The 22,759-nt window shown below is 35.3% G+C and overlaps 1 protein-coding gene across 1 annotated transcript in view; it reads left to right on the forward strand.

Moving 5' to 3' along the window:
• Nucleotides 1-4,504: 4,504 nt before the first annotated feature.
• pkib (protein kinase (cAMP-dependent, catalytic) inhibitor beta) overlaps nucleotides 4,505-22,759 on the forward strand; it is a 37,907-nt gene continuing 19,652 nt past the window's right edge. The window contains exon 1 of the mRNA XM_048207411.1: nucleotides 4,505-4,822. The gene's annotated coding sequence lies outside the window, so the exon portion shown is untranslated. The remainder of the gene's footprint in view (nucleotides 4,823-22,759) is intronic.

Raw genomic sequence — 22,759 nt, forward strand, 5'->3', positions numbered from 1 at the left:
CTTCAAATAATGTTAACCACAGACCTCATTTTATTCATAAATATTTACTCTCTTCAAAAACTTTTCTTTAAGGACTACAAACTGAACAGCTCCCTTCACTGACCAAATCTTCTTTGTATGGCCCTTTAAGAATGGAAACTTCCAGCTTGTTTTTCACAGCATTATTGTTTCTTGCTTCATATTCGTTGTTTATGTTATTCTGTGTTTTGTAGGCTGCATTAATCTCGGATTATATGTGTGTGTGTGTTTATTTAAAAATATTATATAATATTTTTAAATAAACATGACACAATTAAAAACTATATATATATATATATATATATATATATATATATATATATATATATATATATATATATATATATATATATATATATATATAGTTTTTAATTGTGTCATGTTTATTTAAAAATATTATATTTTAAAAAATATTATAATGATTTTTAAAATATAATATTTTTAAATAAACATGACACAATTAAAAACTCTCTCTCTCTCTCTCTCTATTTATATATATATATATATATATATATATATATATAGTTTTTAATTGTGTCATGTTTATTTAAAAATATTATATTTTAAAAATCATTACACATTCATATAAAAAGAACACTTTTGTTGTCTTTATGGAAACAGGATTACATAGAATAGAATAGAATAGAATAGAATAGAATAGAATAGAATAGAATAGAACTGATTAAGTATTTATCTTTGACTAAGCTTACTTTTGATTTTAACAATCTCGTATTACTTCTTGAGAGGTAGTACAGTTATTTGTCAATAAGAGGTTTTAAATGCAATATAACAAATGCTCTTTATTTCCACCTTGTTGTACCTTGTAAATACAGAATGAAAGTTAATTAAAGAACAATCACCTTCCAAATCGGTGCTAATTGAAAAAAAAAATCTACATCCTTGAACAGTAAAAAAATGTTTTATTTTGAAACATCTGTTCACTTCATGTTTAATAATGAAAATGGTTATCAGAAATTGTGCAACTACAGCCATGAATATGTTTGGTCACATTTACTCTTTTATGTTCTTATGGTGAAATCAAACATCTACATCATTAATGCATTAAAATTATTCAGTAATGAAATAGAAACCTGAAAATCTGGAGTCAGGAAACAGCTGTACAGTCATTGAAGTCAATCTGTTGCTGAGTCAGGTAATTGGCACTGAGGCAAATGCTTAAATAAAAGGGAGGTCTAGAATATCTGTGTTCAGGGAAATGTTATTGGTCATGATGTGAGTGTCAGATTTGCATGCACTATTATTAGGAACAGCACATGATTTTTAATAGCAATAAAATTCTTCCACCAAGATCATGTTTCTCAACAAGTTAGTAATTTGTAAAGGATTAAACATTTTCATTTTCCATTTTTATGCAACCAATAAAAATGACTTCTATCTCTAGGCTTATTTGTGAGATGAAGCAGAAGTGATGCTTTACATAAGAGCTGTAATTGCCCAGTATGTCTTATGAAAGGGCCACCGTTCTGTGATATGCTTGGTCAGTCATTTCCCAATCCCAGGGAAAGTAACAAGTGACAAATGTATACTTCTGGAATCTGATTGTTTCCATTTTAAAGCTTATATTCATTACGTACAAAGATTTCATGCCACCCATGTCTCCCTGTATTCCAATTAGATGATACTAATTCTATTAATGGATCTCAGGAAAGATTAAGGACACTGTATTCTAATTCTATTAAGCCACTGTTTGTCACCACATCAGAACCCATAAGTGATAGTTTAAACTGAGCACTAGTGTTAAACAGAGAACAAAATAGAACAGCAAAACAAGCATCAGTTACTTAGTTCTTCAAAATGAATTCAAATTAGTTCTAATTTTGATCAGTCCATTCTGGTCATTTGTTTGAACAAATTTGGCTTGAAAGCTTTGGCTGGGTTTCATCCTGTTGTTTGCCTGACAACAGGTAAAATTACCATATCATTATGCAAAACAATGGGACATGTGCCCCCAGTTTCACAGACAAGGCTTAAGCCCCAGACTAAAATGCATCTTGCACTGACATATCTTAAAGGGGACAAATCATGAAAATCTGACTTTTTCCATGTTTTAGTGCTATAATCGGGTCCCTGGTGCATCTGACAACCCAGAAAACGTGAAAAAGGACAACCCAGTAACTTTGTTTTGGCAAGCCTTTCTCTACAAGCATGTGAAAAAACAACCCGCTCAGGTTTCGCTCTCCTAGTAGGAAGGGGATATTATTATAATATTACCACCCCTTAATCTGCACGTTTCCACCCACGGCACCACCATTTTGTTTTTGCAAGCGAACACGGTGTACCAGTTTTAACGCCATGGCAAAGGTTCAGCAAAACATGATAACTGTTCTGTCGTTGGCTGCACAGATGAGTCTTGTTAGCCTGCGAGCTGACCCTGGCAAGCTTGATTGCTAAAAAAGGAGCGTTTCTGTCTGAGTGATATTTTGGAAAAAAATGTTAGACCATTCACAGCATTTGATAGCAATCATAAACGTTAGCCTGGTGTGTATGGCTCTGTTTGGCAAACAAGTATGCTATGTATAGTGAGCGTTCATACTGGATTTCCACATACCATCTAGATTTTTTTTTTTATTAATTTTTTTAACTGCCTATTTTGGGGCATCATTAAATATGCGCCGATTCAGGCTGCGGTCCCTTTAAATTCTTGTGCTCCCCGCCCCCGGAGCTCACGCTTGCCTTAAACAGCATAAACAAAGTTCACACAGCAAATATAACCCTCAAAATGGATCTTTACAAAGTGTTCGTCATGCAACATGTCTAATTGCGTAAGTATGGTATTTATTTGGATGTTTACATTTGATTCTGAATGAATTTGAGGCTATGCTCCGTGGCTAACGGGCTAATGTTACACACTGTTGAAGAGATTTATAAAGAATGAAGTTGTGTTTATGCATTATACAGACTGCAAGTGTTTAAAAATGAAAATAGCGACGGCTCGTCTCCGTGAATACAGTAAGAAATGATGGTAACTTTAACCACATTTAACAGTACATTAGCAACATGCTAACGACACATTTAGAAAGACAATTTACAAATATCACTAAAAATATCATGATATCATGGATCATGTCAGTTATTATTGCTCCATCTGCCATTTTTCGCTATTGTCCTTGCTTGCTTACCTAGTCTGATGATTCAGCTGTGCACATCCAGACGTTAATACTGGCTGCCCTTGTGTAATGCCTCGATCATGGGCTGGCATATGCAAATATTGGGGGCGTACACCCCGACTGTTACGTAACAGTCGATGTTATGTTGAGATTCGCCTGTTCTTCTGAGGTCTTTTAAACAAATGAGATTTATATAAGGAGGAGGAAACACTGTATGTCTTTTCCATGTACTGAACTCTTGTTATTTAACTATGCCGAGGTAAATTCAATTTTTGAATCTAGGGCACCTTTAAGGCTGAACACTGTTACTGAAAAGTGTCATTTTGGCTGTGTGAGATTCTCCAGCTTTGTTGTTGATGAGCAACCGAAGCATGAGCTGTTAAAGCTCCACCCTCTTTTGGAAAGCGGGTCAGGGGCAGTAGCTCATTTGCATTTAAAGGGACACACACACGGCCTGTTTTTGCTCACACCCAAATAGGGGCAAATTTGACAAGCTATAATAAATTATCTGTGGGGTATTTTGAGCTGAAACTTCACAGACACATTCTGGGGACACCAGAGACTTATATTACATCTTGTGAAAAGAGGCATAATACACCTTTAAAATATGTCACTGCCATTGTTTTGTCTCAAGATGCACACTGTAATTTTTTTTTTTTCCAAGGCATGTTTATAAAAGCTACTTAAATGTCCTAATTGAACTAAGGCCTAATCCTAGCTTAATCTAAGCCCTGTCTGTAAACCCAGGCTCTTCTAAGTCATATTGCTTTAATATTCAAATTTAGATTTGTAACTGCAATTTCTCCCTCTAGTTCCTCCTCCATCTGCCTTTTCTCAAGAGAGCTGGGTTGCCTTTTCACGTTAATCACCCCTTCATAAATTTTTCAGAGAAAAATCTCTTTTTGTCACTCTTTTAGATCAATACTCTTTTGTTCTACAGACATCCTCTATCACTTCATAATTAAACACATGCCTTTGGGACACCAGAGTTCATTTTATTTTTGGAATTGACAAATGGGATGAAGTCGCTGCCATGTAGCCGTGTGGAGCAGAATAGTACAGAGGTGATTATCTTCAGCCAGTTCGGAGAGTAACCGTTTTGTTTGTTAAAGGGGTTGATTGTGATTGCATAAGGCGTTTAAGGTAGTAGTAAGAGACAGATTAAAGTTTGACCAGCAAAGCGGAGGGTCACCCAGTTAGTGTAGTAAAAATAGAGCACGAAGTGTCAAGTTTGATTATGAAAGAACTATAAATGAAAGCCATGTGCGAATGGAAATATAGATGTAAATATTCCCATTCACATATTAAATAGGCCTATTTTTAGCCTCATATTACATTTTATTATATTATTATTCAGGTAAATTGAACATACATACATACATATGCCAGTTTATATGCAAAATAGACAATTCATCGATAAAGAAACATACAGTTCATAGACAAATAAACACTTTTCTGTGTCTGACAGACAGTGTTTGGCTATGCGCGCTCTCGTGTGATGTCAGCGGCGCGCGGGGTAGTTGTGCTCGCTCGCGCTGGACTCAGTGTCAGAGAAGGAGAATCACGACGAAGATGGTCTCAATATGCGGAGTTCCCCCCGCGGATAGCCTCTGTTGGTATTGATTCGGAGTGTTCTCCCGGATAACTCCGCTTCCAGGAGTTGCTTCGTATTCGGAGTGAGTAAAAGCTCTGTTGCAGGACTGTCATAAGACAGACAGAGAGGGTTAGAGATGTGTCAGAATCGTATGTGGAGAGCATCACTGCGCGCTTTGAAGTTCTTTATGTGCGCTGGGCTATCCAGATGCTCACTGATGCATTACAGCTGTCCGTTCATTTACATGCCGCTGAAATGATAGGACAGTATGAAAATGAATGAACCACGTGTTATAAATGCGTATGGATCTAAACAATCCCAGTTGTCGGAGGGAAAATCTATTGTTCCTATTCGAGTGTCATCTGCCAGTTTATATTCACTGTGACCATGCAATATACGCGCCAGAGTCAGACACATGAAGGAATGGACTATATTAAGAGAATTTTTATTATTATTATTTATCTATTTTTTCAACGAATGCAACTGAATTAATGCATTTATGGAAGGTTTTCATGATGAAAAGATAAAGATAAAAGGTTATGCTTGAAGAACTGAACTGTAGGCTTTATTTTCTTTTTCATTTGACTTCATTTTTGTGTGGTGTAGGCTATATGTGTCTGAAATCACACTGACCTTGGATTTGATGTAGTCTTGTAAACCAGATTAAATGCAAATGGTTTCTAACTGATCTAAGATGCGTAGATGCTGATAGACTATTGGACCTTGCAGCAACAAACTGGCTGCCAGCTGGTCATACCAGGTTAAGTCAGTCAAATTGTGTTTTAGAACATGATTGCTGGTTAAAACAGCTAATAACTAGCTTAAAACATAGCATAAACTGGAATTTCCAGCAGGATTATTACAGTTGTAATATTTGGATATGTTTGTAAATGATTAATCTCTGTCTCCAGCAATGCTTCATGGTTGTAAATTAACAAAAAGCTAATATAAAGTTAGTGTCTGCATGGGCTAAGCAGTTCCTTCCTTCTAAAAGTAATTTCAAAACACAAATAGACTGCAATTAGTTCATTTTAATTTAGCATGAACATTTTTTTTTTTTTTATTTCTGATTTATTATCTGAATGAATTAATTTTCCTGGTTAAAAGCCCTGGAGAGTATGAGCAGAACTGATATTGTGACATTTGTGATCATTTAGTTGCTAAGTTAAAGGTGGTTAAAGTTGCCTAGGAGACACAGCAGTTTCATTATCTTCTCATCTAGAGGCATTTACTCAAACAGGAACCGTGTCCTTTCCACTATAACGAGTTTTGCATTTACATTCTGGTATAAGGGCCTTTTGTTTCGTTGCTATGGATGCTGTCTTTTTTTGTATAATACTATATATTGGTTATGTTGGTAACAAAAGACTGTCATGTTGCTGCACTGTGATAATGGATGAGCCTCCGGCAGAGTTAAATCACACATGAAATTACACATTGATAAGTCCTATCTTTCCCCAGAACAGCTCAATGACCCTCACAAGATTTACTGATAGAGGGCAGGATCTGGTTTTCAAAGGCTGTCGTTACACAGCACACTTAATGATATAATAATAACAACCTGTATGCTAAGAATTAAGGCTATCTTCTGTTTTCTGGATTTAACCAGTTGGTAAATTTCTAATTGCTTGAGGAAGTTTGGTGAAAACAGATAGATGCTTCTATACATCAAATCTCATAATAAATTGCTGCGATCTAGAAGCCGCTCTTCTACATCAATCAATCTCGACTGCAGAATGTGTTTTGGTCACAAAGAGGTGTGTGAATGTTGTGTCATGGTACAGTAGAGCATCTCCTGCTGGGTGCCGCCCATGGAGAATCTATTTTTAATTGGCCTTGTTGATGATAACAGAAACTTTGCAGCAATGTTTGCCTGCTCGTGAAGTTAATTGTGCTCACGGGACTAGACAGTATCGTTTGGCACAGTTTATTTTCTCCATTACCGCTGGTGCTGCACGTTCACACTTGCTCGTCTGCTTTCACACATATGACAGAAGAGCGGCAATTAGACAAGAAAAGCTGATTTGATGCCCAGACTTGTTGTTTTAGTTCTTTAGGCTATTTTAACATGTAAAGTTATTGTTTTAACAAAATGCTGCAGTTAGAAAATCACAAGCCAGATAGCCAGACAGTGTTGTTCTATGGATCATATCAAAAGCATTTTGAATGTGAAATATCTTTAAAAAATCATAGCACTGTAAGAAACTGAGCCGTGATGCAATCACAGTAAAATGCAGCTCCAATGTTTTGTTTTTTAATATTAAAATAATCTTATTGAGATTAGGGTCCAATTCTCATTATTAACTAGCTATTAACTACAACTTTTGCCTCAATAAACTCCTAATTACTGTATATTAACTGTTTGCAAGGTAGTTGTTTATTGGGTATTGGAATTAGGTAGGATTAAGGGATGTAGAATATGGTCATGCAGAATAAGGCATTGATATGTACTTTATAAGTACTAATAAACATCCAATATCCTAGTAATATGCATGCTAATAAGCAAATAATGAGAATTGTGTTACCACATTTTTAAGCCAATGTTGATTCCCCCTAGAAGTTTTTCAAAACATTGCTCTGTTCCCATCCAGCCATGGCAACAAAAGCTCAACCAATGGTGCGAGTTTGGAGGTGGGTCTGTCTGTTTATTGACCAGTGGCAGGCAGTGTTCTGGAAAAATGTTTGATAACAGTCAAAATTACACACTTAACCTTTACATTTGTCTGTTATTTCACATTTGCCTTATAGAAGTTTGAGGATTATAAAACACTCAATGAGTAAACTCAAACATATTATTACGACAACGCATTGGGAGCTTCAGGTGCCTATTTGTAACACAAAGTCTTTTGTAGTCTTTTAGAGCAGGCATTGAAAAAGATTAAACTGATTTAAACTGACAGTATGCAACAGATCAAAATTTGGCCTTGAAGAAGCGCAGCCTCTCTTTTCTCTTTTAACAGCTGATATTCATTCTGTTTCAGCCTCCCTCAGAGTATCATCAAGGCTCTAGTGAAAGGCATGACAGCTTCTGTTCAAGTGTTTCACTGGCGAGATCCCAAGAGAGCTCAACTCTCCATTCATTCCACCAATTGGCCCAGGCATTACATAAATATTCTCCTGTAAACAAACAAAAGAAAGCGTCGCAACATGCAGCACAAATCACAAATCGTTATTACTAGTAACTTTTGTACACAATGCAACTTACAATACAACTACTATACAGTTCCCCGGCCTTTACCGAATTATAGTGATATGTAATACTTAAACAACTTATAATGTTTTCTCTTATAGTCTTCTATAAGAAGAAGTCTTCTTATAGACCAATGGCAGATTTGAAAACAACCATTATTTTTGCAATTCAACAACTTTCTTTGCACAGAAATTTCACACTTCACCTTAAAATAGTGAAATGCACTGAAATTTGTGGTCATAACAGGTTTATTTGCGTCACATCATTTGAAATTAAACAAAGATTTTTTTGTTTATGATGAAGGATGAACCAACCAAAAATGCTCAGTTAATTAAATTAAATTAAATTAAATTAATTTAATTTAATTAAATTAATTGGGTAATTAAGTTGTGGCACCAAACTAAGTATTTATGAAACAGAAATTCATAAATAAAATCTTTTAACCATAACCCAGTCATTCATGTTATTTCATAAATAAGGTTCATATGGGCTTCTTAAAAAAATATGGGTAACACTTTAGTATGGGGAACGATTCTCACTTTTAACTAGTTGCTTATTAGCTTGCATATTGGCTGTTTATAAGTATTTATAAAGCACAAATTAATAACTTATTCTGCATGACCATATTCCACATCCCTTAATCCTACCCCGTTCCTAAACTTAAAGGTGCCCTAGAGTCAAAAATTGAATTTACCTTGGCATAGTTGAATAACAAGAGATCAAGACATGGAAAAGACATACAGTGAGTTTCAAACTCCATTGTTTCCTCCTTCTTATATAAATCTCATTTGTTTAGAAGACCTCCGAAAGAACAGGCGAATCTCAACATAACACCGACTGTTACGTAACAGTCGGGGTGTACGCCCCAATATTTGCATATGCCAGCCCATGTTCCCAACATTATGAAAGGCATTAGACAAGGGCAGAACGTCTGGATGTGCAGAGCTGAATCAACAGACTAGGTAAGCAAGCAAGAACAATAGCAAAAAATGGCAAATGGAGCAATAATAACTGACATGATCCATGATATCATGATATTTTTAGTGATATTTGTAAATTGTCTTTCTAAATGTTTCGTTAGCATGTTGCTAATGTACTGTTAAATGTGGTTAAAGTTACCATCGTTTATTACTGTATTCACGGAGACAAGAGCCGTCACTATTTTCATTTTTAAACACTTGCAGTCTGTATAATTCATAAACACAACTTCATTCTTTATAAATCTCTCCAACAGTGTAGCATTAGCCGTTAGCCACGGAGCACAGCCTCAAACTCATTCAGAATCAATGTAAACATCAAAATAAACACTGTACTTACGCGATTAGACATGCTGCATGACGAACACTTTGTAAAGATCCATTTTAAGGGTTATATTAGCTGTTTGAACTTTTTTTATGTTGTTTAGGGCAAGTGCGAGCTCCGTGGGAGCGTGGAGCACGAGATTTAAAGGGCCACACACCCTGAATCGGCTCATTTCTAATTATGCCCCAAAATAGGCAGTTAAAAAAATGAATAAAAAAAATCTATGGGGTATTTTGAGCTGAAACTTCACAGACACATTCAGGGGACACCTTAGACTTATATTACATCTTTTAAAAAAAGTTCTAGAGCACCTTTAACCACTACAACAACTAAATATTAATAAGCAGTAAATAAGGAGTTTATTGAGGCAAAAGTCATAGTTAGTGAATATGTGTTCCCCATACAAAAGTGTTACCAAATTATGATTAAAAATGTATTAGAGTACATCACTATTTTAAATTCCTTCTGAAATACTCAAAATCTTTGAAAATATTTTGGTAGCAAAATTACATGAAGATTTATTTCAGTTTGTCATCTTATAAAGTAAGGGAACGTACTGTTAATCAATTAATAGGTTTTTACCATAGCATTTTTACAGTCTTTTAACATTAAAAAGAATGATAATCTTTGGTCTCGGCTAAAGTAATAAATTATAAATAACATCAATATTATTTTGTATACCGTTTTTGTGACTGTCTGCAGGTGTCTGGCGGTGACACTGATGGATCAGTGGTAGTTTGCAGAGGGGCACATTACTAATGATGTGGGCTTTTATGCATCTCACCATATGTGGTACATCCAGGGGCGGCGTCAGAGAATTTTGAACGCAGGTGCTGAGAGGCAGCTAGATCATTGACAAGGGGATCTGGGTAATTACTTGCAAATATGTGCAAAAACGTGTTATTTTTATATAAATAATAAAATAAATATGAGGAAAACTCACCCCCTCCAATTTTAATATTTTATTACATGATTATTTGATTATTTGAGCACAATTTAAATACTTTTTTTAATTAAACAAGCACATAGATCAGTCAGTTCCCATTTTTTAAATATTTTTTTTATTTATATATATATTTTTAATAGGCAGACATTCACTGAACAAGCATTTCGGAATTTCAGTCAATGGCAATAAGACAACAAAAGCACTTGGATATATTTACTTGCTATTTAAAATCTCAAACCAGCCTTGGCTCTCTGTGAACGATGGGATGTTTTGGACATCCCCACAGTTCCTTATATGTCTTCAAATGTCGGAGACAAGACAAAGATCTCTCAGATACAGAAGTTTGTAGAAGTCAATAAACGCATCTTTATATGGTCCAAAAAGTAAATTAGTGTTAATGCGGAGGAGTGTGAAATCTAGAGTAGCCTATTAGCGTGCTTAGGTAGGAGGCGCATGCGCGATCTCTTGTGTTTTTTTTTTTGTTTTTTTTTTGTCGCGTCGGCAACTTCATCTTTGCAGCCGACACTGACTCAGGAAGCACTATAGTTTAAATATGTTTTAAATAGTTTAAAATGTTCTTTCCTCCCAACACATACTCATGCTGGTGCTTCGCAGCAAGTTTTATGCGCAAGAATGTGCTATATCACGCCTATAGCTATTATTAAAGGATGGCTTAGTAGGCTATTATTATTCTAATAATTAATTTAATTTAAACATGTGACTAAGCAATTAATGGCCTAAATGAACGACTACTAGAAAAATCGGGGGCAGCTCTTGGCACAAGGAAGCGTTCCACTTTAAAATGCTATGACATTACGAAAAGTGCGACAGTAGCTGCAAATCACGTCATGCATGCGTAATGAGTCAAATGTTTTTATTTCATTTATTGCTTTTATTATCAACTTATTTATTAAATATAACACACAACCTGTATATAATTGCTGAAAAATTTGTGGGGGTGCTATGGCGGTGCTTTTGTTATTCTTGGGGGTGCTGAAGCACCTGCTAGCCCCTCCCTAGCGCATGTGATGTCCCTCCTTCAGTTAAAGACCACACAGTGTTCTAGTGATACAGGCTCTACTATAGCAGGGCTTGTTGTATACAATCTGGCACTGGAGGGTTATAAAGTGCCAGAGGTCTCACTGTTATCTGTTATTTGTTATCTTAAATCGCCGGATTTGAGCGCATCATCATATTGGACCTAAAAATACACTCTAACAATCTAGGGACCAAGATATCCTGGCTTTGAGTTTGATCTTCCCCTGCTAACTGTCAAAATGTCTTTCACCAAGACAACTGGTTATTTTATTGTCTGAGCTGTATGTACCATATGTCAAGTAAATAAAACAGATTGTTGCATGTTGTGAAGCTTTATAACTCTCACTTTCTGTCAAATAAAGCCTGTGCCTGTGTTTGCGCTGGATAAATTGTCTGTGACGGGAGAATAAGGGGTCGCATTCACAAGGAGCTCTTATCGATCTTGCACTGGAACCCTAGCAGATGTGAATTATTTATGAAAGCACAGTGTCTTCATGCATGGCACACTATGTGTGTCATAAGCCTAGACTATAGGTGTACAGAGATGTGTTGTAAAATACGATCAATGCTGTTTTAAAAAAACTGTCTTGCATTGTACATTTCATGTTTGGCTGAATGCAACATAGTGAACGTTTTATAAAACTGATGATGCCTGTATTAAGCCCCACTCATATTCTGATAACAATGTTCTGATGCTCATATCACCGGTTGCTGTCACACCAAAAATCATGTTGCTAGAAATTGGCATCTCTTACCAATAATTAAATGAAGAGAGATAGGAATATAATGGAGCGTGCTATTAATGATTCTAGTCAGGGCAGTTTGACATGAACTTTTTTGCTCACCAGCCACTGTGGCTAGTGGTTTCCAAAGTTACTAGCCATTCAGAATTTTTATTAGCCACACAATTTTGACATCGATATCATGGGGGGAAAAATGCCATGTAGATATTTTTAATATTCTCTCATAATTTGGCAGCAGGTATATTAGGCTGCTGTCACTTTAAGATCTGACGTACGGATTTATTGTACTGCACATGTTTTCTTTCTCAACTGTTTACATTGACTTGAAACATAACTGACTGTTAACATAAATACTCGCCAAAACCGCCATTATGACATTATTTTGTGTGTATTTGAAATGTGATAAGCATCAAAAATGAACTCAATTTAGTACTGAGAGGCGGCTTTATGTGCGAGCCCTGTAACTATTTTCATCCGGAGCAAATGAAGTGAGTGAGTGAGGGGAGGCGGGTTTGTGTGTCAACTCGCTGTCGGAGAGATGAGAGAGCGAAAAAGAGCAGCTGGTATCGTGTATCTATTCTGTGGAAAATGAGTAAGCGTTTCAGATATTTCAGACATAAAACACTGATTCAGAGCATTATGAATCTTTTGTGTCAATTCAATGATTCGGATCATGTATCAAACCGCCAAAATGATGAAATCACGTGACTTTGGCGCTCCGAACCACATAAAGCTCCAAAGCTTCATGAAGCAGTGTTTTTAAATCAACCATCACTAGATAGTTAAAAAGTCGTTATTTTGTTTTTTTGGTGTACAAAAAGTATTCTCGTCGCTTTATAATATTAATATTGAACCTCTGTACTCAACTGATTTAAATATGTTTTTAGTACCTTTATGGATCTTGTGAGAGGAAGTACCATTGCTGGCAATGCAGGCCTCACTGAGCCATCAGATTTCATCGGAAATATCTTAATTTGTGTTCCGAAGATGAACGAAAGTCTTACGGGTGTAGAACGTCATGAGGTAATTAATGACATTATTTAAATTTTTGGGTGAACTAACCCTTTAAAGGTTCTTCATGGAAGGTTCTTCAAGCCAATAGTTTATTTTATTTTATTTGTATATTTTTTTGTCAATGGAAAGCATAAGCATCAGTCAGTTCTCTGTTCCCAATCATAATGAATGATTTCTGGTCGTTTTGTTATGTCAGTGTGAACAGAACTTTTGTGTTACTACAGTATGTGGCTCTCAACTATCATAGCCTACTCATAATTGTGCATCCATAATAGAAAAAAAAGAGCAAATTTGCATATTTAGGTGTAAGGTTATCTGATAATATTTCCCCTCCAATTAAACAATTTTAGGGCTCTAGATTGAAGGTCAAGTTTCTATGGGTGCAAGTCCCTTATTTCTACTGATCAGTGTTAGTTTGCTTCCCACTCCTTTCTTGCCATTTTCTATACAGCCGGTCATAAATCTTTTAAAGGTGTTTTTATACTGTACAGGGGTAGCAAAATCTGTGCCAAGCAGCAGTGAAGAGCCAACTAACTCTCAGGCTGATGAATTGTTTTTTTTAAAAAGCTAGCATGGACATTTAATGATTAGGAGCAGTAGCATATATTGATCTGCAAAATAAAGCTTTAGATAAATGAACCAGATTGATTTAATGTTGTAATAGGCTGCTTTTTGTGAAATCTCTCCCATGCAGATTCACTTAGGTGTTCTGTGAAATAAAGAAAGTCCATTTACTTTATTTCTCTGCCTGTCTTGTTGTTTGTTACTGCATATAGAAAACATTGCTCACTTTGGAGTCAGCAAAATGATTGGTTGAAGACGGTTAAAAGAAGCTATAGCAAAGCCCTTAGATGCATGAAAATTGTTCTACAAAAAGGAATCAAAGATTTTTTATGAACTAGATTTGAACATTTTTGTGAAGAAAACGTGAGTGATGCCTGTAGTCTCGTTTCTATTTTCTATTTGTTGTTGGGTCAAGGTGGTTTGCCAAATGTCTCGGTAAAATCAAAGAAAAATTCTGATTTGTAGATCCCTCTATTGGAATTTTTTTCCCAATTTATTGTCTGCCCAATGAAAAACTGTAAGTTATAGATTGATTATCAAAGTAATAGCACACATCTTTTCAACAAGCTGCACTATTTAAGATACCATTCATGTTTGTAGCACAAATAGTTCAATGAAATATTAGTGATGCTTGCCTTGGCAAGTACCACTAATCAAACCAATCAACACTGCAATCAGTCCTTATTGAAATATAGTTGCAAAAATCATTGCCATTTCTGATATACTTGATTGTTACAATTTTACAGATGAAATGATTCTGTTGCAACTGGCTTGTAAAAACCTAGAAATAATATGGAATGATAGAGTTAAATGCTTGATATTCTGTATCATCAGTCCAAATATAGTTTTGGATAATGTCAAATCTGATTGATGCCACTTTGCCTTTCTTTGGTATTTCAGCAGCGTCCGGTGCATGTTGATGTTGCGTCATTGAGCACGATCTTTGTTTGGGGAGGCAGATAGCCAATGGGAAAATCATTCCCTGGGGATGCACTGTGCAGGGAACCAAGGTCTGCTTTTGAAACGTGAGAAGATGAATCACATGTAATCTGCGCTTTGTTCTTCTAGCCCACACGTATGGGCTTTGCCCTCAAGCGGCTGGCATCTGCTATTAATAGGCAAAGATTAAAACCTTTGTTGTCCAGCTAACCTACAGTTCATCTTCAATTTGCTGCTGCTAAGTATGATCCTCTGTAGATGATTGGATGTGACTTGGCTTGTGTTATTTTTGGCCGAACATGTGATGTGATGCAGTAAACAGCTTTGATAGCTACGGGTATGGCTGGAGACGTCGCTGTAATGCAGCGCTAATTGGCTTTGTTCACCACGCACAGATGTGTCGGAAGTAGTTGGATTATTCAAACAAGTGACCAGTTGAACTGATTCAATCAGACCTCATTTAGACCTTGAAAATTAAATCAGTTACAATGTAAGGAAATTTTGATGCATTTGAGGTTTAAGGATGCTGCAGTCAGAACATTATTTTCAAAGGTCTGAGGTGGAATAAAGCCTGGCAGATGAGAAATGTGTGACTAGGGAATGCTTGGAGCCATTTCATCTGACACAGCTGGAGCTCTTTGATAGTTGTAGTGTGGTGGCTGTTCCTCCAAGCATTAATGGCGTTAAATCCTCCTTATTTCCTTCTCTAGAAATGTTTGTTATGAGTAACTCAGCTGAAAATGCAAACTTAAACCAGTCTTCTTTAGGGCTGTCAAACGATTAATCACGATTAATCGCATACAAAATAAAAGTTTGAGTTTGCCTAATATATGTGGGTGTACTGTGTGTAATTATTATGTATATATAAATACAAACACATCCATGTATATATTTGAGAAATATTTACAAGTATATGTATTTATTTATATTTTTATATAATTTATATTATATATAAATACATTTTTTGTACATAAATAACATATTTCTCTTAAATATATACATTAATTTGTGTGTATTTATATATACATATTAATTACACACATTACTCACGCATATATTATACAAACTCAAACTTTTATTTTGTATGCGATTAATCGCGATTAATCGTTTGACAGCCCTAGTCTTCTTAGCTAGTTTAGCTGGCTCCCAGACGTCTCTTTCCCCTTTGAAGCGCATGAAAGAATCTGTAAAAAGTACTGACGACCATAATTAAACTCATGTAAGAACATTACTAAAATTCATCAAATTTATTTAGGCTGTAGCTTGACTGAAATCATGCTCAACCCACACTGTAAAAAATGATCGTGATTTTACAGGTAAAAAACATGACAGTAAAAACCTGTTAATTGGATAACAATACGGTGAATAACTGTAATACATCTAACCTTACATAAATTTACAGTTTTTGGAAGTGAAAAAGAACAAGTCATTGTATAATTTACAGTGAAAAACCATAAAATGACATTCCCCAGAATTCCCCCACTTCACATTTCATGTATTTTCATTCTGTTTCTTCTTAGTTTTTTCTAATCATTTATGTACATTAGCATTTTATTTTACATCTAATGTTGTTAAATAAATGTTTATTGCATTACTTTAGTGTAATTTGTGTTACCATGATGGTATTTAGTATTTGTGCCTAGGACACTGTGCACATTTAATATATTACCTTCTCAGCTTGTGGAAAAGCTGATCTTTGATTCATCATATGACTTTCTCATCACCACCTCTTTTTGATGGATGTCAGTATATTACAAAGATACAAAAAAAATATTAGTATAGTTTGGTATATTAACATTATGGGCCCTATCATACACCTGGCGCAATGAGGTGCCAGTGTTTTTTTCTAGTTTCAGCCCGACGTAGTTATCATTTTCACTTCCTGCACCACGTTGTTTAAAAGCAAATGCGTTTGCGCCCATGGACATGCTGGTCTGAAAATAAGGTGTGTTAAGGTGCATTGTTGGCATGTTGCTATTTTGAGGCAACTGAAATAGACTGTGCAACTGACCAACTGAAACCTGGTCTAAAGTCAAAGGGAATGGGAGATGAGACTGGTATATCTATTTATTTATTGGTTTACTACACATTATGCCCAAAACACACCCATTACTCATTAAGAGAATAGGGATGATCCTTTTAGACCATGTGCCAGGCGCGCCGACCATTTTCCCCTTCGTTAAACTAGCAAAAGTGGATTCGGACACACCCTAAGTGTATTGTGCCATGCACTTTAGACCATGCTCTTAGATTGTTAATATATCAGTTAATGAAATCGTTTTTTGACAGTAAATTTAAGTTAAATCTGTAAAACCTAAAATGTTGCTACCATATTTTTATAGTAAATTTCTGGCAACCAGAGCTGTCAGTTTCTTAATGTAAATTTCACAGAATTGCTTTAGATGAAAAGAATGATTTGCTTTGCTGTCATTTCTGGGCAAACACATGTGATGTTTATCGCAACAGAGTCTCTTAGATTTGTAGACATGCTCTCAGATTCAGTACTATTCAGTAACATAAACGCACACATAATTACGTAACCATATATCTAGGTCCGTGTAACCTGTAGAAAGAATCAACCCAAAAAGAATTAAAAAGAATCAAATCACTGAATCTGAAGCCCTACTATTTGTCGCTCGCTACAAATAGTGAAGTCAAATATATTTCTCAGGTAGTATTTCTGAGGTAGTAGGGTTACTACTTTTTTTTTTTTTGTAGTTAATCATCTAGAGGGGATGATCACTCACAAACTGTTTAGAACACCGAGAACAAAGACAGCGCCTAATGAAATCAAGTTTTTAGGCTACAAATACCTGCGTTCTATCATTTGTCAGCGCCTCAGCAGTGAAGACTGAAACACTCTATGAAGTCACTGCGTCTGCTGCTGCTTGTTTGTACTGCAGGTAAAGACAAAATACTGCCAACGAAGGATTACCATGTTATTATTACCTTGTTTTTTTTGGACATGTGTCGTGGCAATAATATGGTATTCTTTGAAATACCTTGGAATACCATGTAAATATAATAGTGGAAAAAGTTTAATCGTTCCCCACAGCCAAATATTAGGCCACATGGCATAAGAGAAGTGATTAACTTGATTAAGTAGCAAGCAACCACTGTCAGATGTGCTTAAAAATCTATCTAAGTTAAAAAATGTGGCCTCAAAAATGGTCCTGCTGTTGGATATGATGATTTAATTGGTGTTTTGAACCTCAGGCTTTTATAAATATTCATATATTCAGTGTTAAATCTAACATTTTAATTAATCATGACAACCAGGAGCTCCAAAACTGAGTTATTTAACTGTGTGTGAATCATGTATATTTTTACAGCCACTTCACTGGTGTGTCAACAGAATATCAGTTGTTGCATTTGTTGATTATAAATATATTTCATGTGATTCTGAAAATTATAGATAATTAAGAGTTCAGTATTATTAAAAATTGATTGTTTTTCTATTACTTCCAATATTTGTGTATCCTGTATATTTCTGTGCTTATTAGACTACCACATTTTATATTACAGCAGCGTGCAAAGGTAGCTGCTTTTGTATGCGGAGCAGCTCGCATATTTTAGAACAGAGCTGATGTCTTTTGACCTGGGAAAGACTAGTTTAATGGGTCAGATTCTGCTCAGGGAATAGCTGTCAACAGAGCAGTGTCAAAACAGTGTGATCGTGGCGCTTGCTTTGTGCATTTAGAATCAATCAAAAAGATACCAGGACTGAGAACAACTCACATATAGAAAATATTTTTTGTGCTTTCTGAGAGACAATATTTTGACAACATTGTCAGCAAACAAAAATTACATCATATGCTTTCAAAGATGGATTTGTCTGTTATTTGCACACAGTATTGATATTTTCACAGCTGTGTGACAGTTATGGGAATGACAAGTGAAGGTACAGTATGTTCAGCTGGATTTATTATGTACACCCACCACAAAGTTATGAGGTCTTGACCTACACTCCCTCAAGAATCAAAGAGCAAATCCCATGGATTATTTATGTTGCAGTCACATAGCATCATCAAAAGACTAAAGGTGGGTGGTATGACCAAAAGCTTTTGTAATGGTATGAGTAATTTCCGACGAGATATTTATTTTTGCTGGAACTCAAAAAAAAAAAAAGAAAGGATAAAAAATGGTATATACACCATTTAAAAGTTGAGGATCACTAAGATTTTAAAAATGTTCAGTTCTGAAATATTGACAGTTGTGAAATGTAATTTATTCCTGCGATGGCAAAGTTGAATTTTCAGCATCATTACTCCAGTCTTCTTGAACAATATATATTAAATAACCAAGTATTTTTAGATAATCTAGTGAAATAAAAACCTCACAAATAAAAGGATATCGCTTGATCATTTTATCATTTGATTTGGACTTAATGCAAACCAAAAGATATGATTTCAAAAACAAAAGATTCAAAAAGTGAAATTAATATAAAATGGATAGCTGTCACTCATAAGGAGATATTTTCCATACAATTAAAAGTGAATGTCAAGGGACTGTCAAGCTCCAAAAAGTAATTAAAAGAAGTGCATACAGCCAATGCTCTATATCCCAAGTCTTGGGAATAGCTTTGTGTGAGAAACAAATCAAAATTTAATCTGTGACATGTTTTGAAATGCCATATTTGAATATGCACAAATATGACATTTAGGTCTGTTCCTCACGCAAAGCTATCATATGGTTCTAGAAGTGTTGGAATATAGCACTTAATTCATATGGATTACATTTGAGCTGGTTTAAAGTCACCATGAAATCAAAATATACAATTATTGTTTTGTTTTTTGTTTTTTTATGGAATTTTGCAGTATTTATCATAAATGATTCATACATGCACATCTTTTTTTTTTAATTTCATGTGCCCTTATAATCTTTGATCAAAATAGCTTTCCCTCCCTCTTGCAGCAACATCTCTTGATGTTTTAACTGGCACGAGGGTGGGACAACATGTCACTCACATGACATCACAGCAATAACGAACCACAACCATCCAATCAATTTCAGACTAACAAAATCAACCTACATTTCTTTTCTTTTTTTTTTGAGAAGCCGTTTCACTCAGATATATCACAATAGGGAAGAAAAGATTATCACAACGTCCGTTTCATGCCAAGTTTTTAATTCTAATGGTGACCTTATGGTGGAGTTTGACACCCCATTCACATTCATCGTACTGAAAAGATGAAACACCCATATACTATCATACCCTCCAGCTCTAGTGAAGACCAGCAGAGCGTGATGTATATGTGGCATTTATCATCAGGGTGGAAATAGGATAGTGAGGTCTCTGTAGTGACCGTGGTGTTGCAGACTTACTGTTCACTGCTCATCCACTTATCTGTGTCAATGTAAGCCTCCTGAGAACGGAAACGCACAGTCATGACAGTCCCGCAGTAAGCTTGTTCGGAGGTCAGGCAGCTTTTTTAAGGATTGGTGGTTCTGAGGTTGCTTGGATTTATCTGGGTTTGACACTGATGCTCTAATCAATGTCCTATTAGCTGTTCTAGGTTGTATGAGTGATGGTTATGTTCAGGGCTGTCATCAGGAATAGGACAACCACAAACCTCATCCTGGGTCCTGTGATAAGGGAGGAACAAAAATGAGTGTATATTGGCTGGGGTCCACCCTTATTTTACCCTGGGCCAGTGAATTGAAAACATGGACCTGGTAAACCCTTGTTCTTCTTTTTTTCTTGTGTCAGAACTGTTCAAAAGGTCTTTTTTTTCCACAAAAATGGAACAAATGTTTCACAAAATATTAAGCAGCATGTCTGTTTTCAACATTGATGATAATCAGAAATATTTCTTGAGCAGCAAATCAGCATATTAGAATGATTTCTGAAGGATCATGTGACAGCTATGTTTTCATCCAACAATTTTTATGTGCATTTTGGGATATCGCATAAAAAAACGCTGGATGGAAACGCCAAGATGCGCATAAATTCTAAAAATGCGCTCAACTAAGTCAGATCAATTTTTACCCGATATGAAAACATGCACATAAACTACAATGGAAACACATTTACTGAATAAATTCCTTGATGAGCATCAAAAAAGACATGTGACTTTGCAATTACGACATTATTGGACAAACCAGCGGACCGATCTCGTTGCACAGCATCTGAATGATATTGTGTAAGAGACTTCTTTCAAAAATATTAAAACATCTTACCAACTCCAAACTTTTAAACAGTGGTGTTTAAAAATATAATTAAGATGGAACGCAATATATTCACTCCTGCTTCATGCTTTGCTGTTTCGTTAATTATAATAAATGATGATCGCATTTGTTTAAAAGCTGCTTGACATATATTGATGTTTCATTTGCAGTTGAAAGCTTTTGAACATGTTTCAGCTTCATTGTAAAATTCTCATTATGGGATATGGATATGGTCTTTTTTTTTTTTTTTTTTTTTGGGTAATGTAGTCCAGCTTCAGTACTTTAAAACATCTAGGTCAGTGATTCTCAATAAAAATGGGTCGCATAATCATGCATAGTTGTGATGGCAAATAAATAGGCTTATAGTTAGGGCTGGGCGATATGGCCAAAAAATTATTACAATATTTTTTTCATTTCAGTCTATTTCGATAATTATCACAATAATTGTCAAATCTTTATTTCATTCAAGTTTAAAAGCAGATTTTTGCTCCTGGGTAAAAGATGTAGAAATTGTGGTTTTCAACTACACTTTATTGTCAGAACATGACAAACACTTGCCAAACATTTCAAAAATCTGAGGTAGAACATTCAAAACATTTTTCCTTTTTGCTCTTTTTCCTAAACAAAATAAATATCTTATAATAGAAAAATTAATTTCTTATTAATTGCACATTTGACAGTACCAGTAGCTTGAGTTGAGATGATTTATGTTCATTAACAAAAATAGTAACATTCATAAAAAATTGTAACAACCTGAATAGGGTAAAATTTACATATTCTGACTGTTTGAGTTAGGACTCTACATTTATTAAAGGTGCCCTCGAATGAAAAATTGAATTTATCTTGGCATTGTTAAATAACAAGAGTTCAGTACATGGAAATGACATACAGTGAGTCTCAAACTCCATTGTTTCCTCCTTCTTATATAAATCTCATTTGTTTAAAAGACCTCAGAAGAAGAGGTGAATCTCAACATAACACCGACTGTTACGTAACAGTCGGGGTGTACGCCCCCAATATTTGCATATGCCAGCCCACATTTCCAACATTATAAAAGGCATTAGACAAGGGCAGCCAGTATTAACGTCTGGATGTGCACAACCAAATCATCAGACTAGGTAAGCAAGCAAGAACAATAGCGAAAAATGGCAGATGGAGCAATAATAACTGACATGATCCATGATAACATGATATTTTTAGTGATATTTGTAAACTGTCTTTCTAAATGTTTCGTTAGCATGTTGCTAATGTACTGTTAAATGTGGTTAAAGTTACCATCGGTTATTACTGTATTCATGGAGACAAGAGAGCCGTCGCTATTTTCATTTTTAAACACTTGCAGTCTGTATAATTCATAAACACAACTTCATTCTTTATAAATCTCTCCAACAGAGTAGCATTAGCCGTTAGCCACGGAGCACTATCAAACTCATTCAAAATCAGAAGTAAACAATATAACAGTATACAATACTCACATAATCCGACGCATGCAGGCCGCATGCATGACGAACACTTTGTAAAGATCCATTTTGAGGGTTAAATTAGCTGTGTAAACTTTGTTAAGGCACTGTTCAAGGCAAGCGCGAGCTCTGTGGGCGTGGACCACGGGATTTAAAGGGGCCGCAGCATAAATCGGCGCGTTTATAATGATGCCCCAAAATAGGCATTTCAAAAAATTAATAAAAAAAAATCTATGGGGTATTTTGATCTGAAACTTCACAGACACATTCAGGGGGACACCTTAGACTTATATTACATCTTTTAAAAACATAATCTAGGGCACCTTTAAAATTAACCATTGGTCATCCATAGTATCATGGTGCCTCATTTCTATGGTATTTGTATTAAAAAACAGTAGCCTAAATACATTTAGTAGGCTATAAATTCAAATGCACAAATGCTGTAGCTTAATAACAAAAAATATTGTAATTATATTCTATTACTCCTTTAAAGGTGCAATGTGTAAATTTTAGGAGGATCTATTGACAGAAATGCAATATAATATACATAACTATCAGTGGTGTATAAAGACCTTATATAATGAACCATTATGTTTTTATTACCTTAGAATGAGCCATTTCTATCTACATACACCGCGGGTCCCCTTACATGTTA

This window comes from Megalobrama amblycephala, linkage group LG11 (genome assembly GCF_018812025.1).
Source record: "Megalobrama amblycephala isolate DHTTF-2021 linkage group LG11, ASM1881202v1, whole genome shotgun sequence".
NCBI classification, from domain to species: Eukaryota; Metazoa; Chordata; class Actinopteri; order Cypriniformes; family Xenocyprididae; genus Megalobrama; species Megalobrama amblycephala.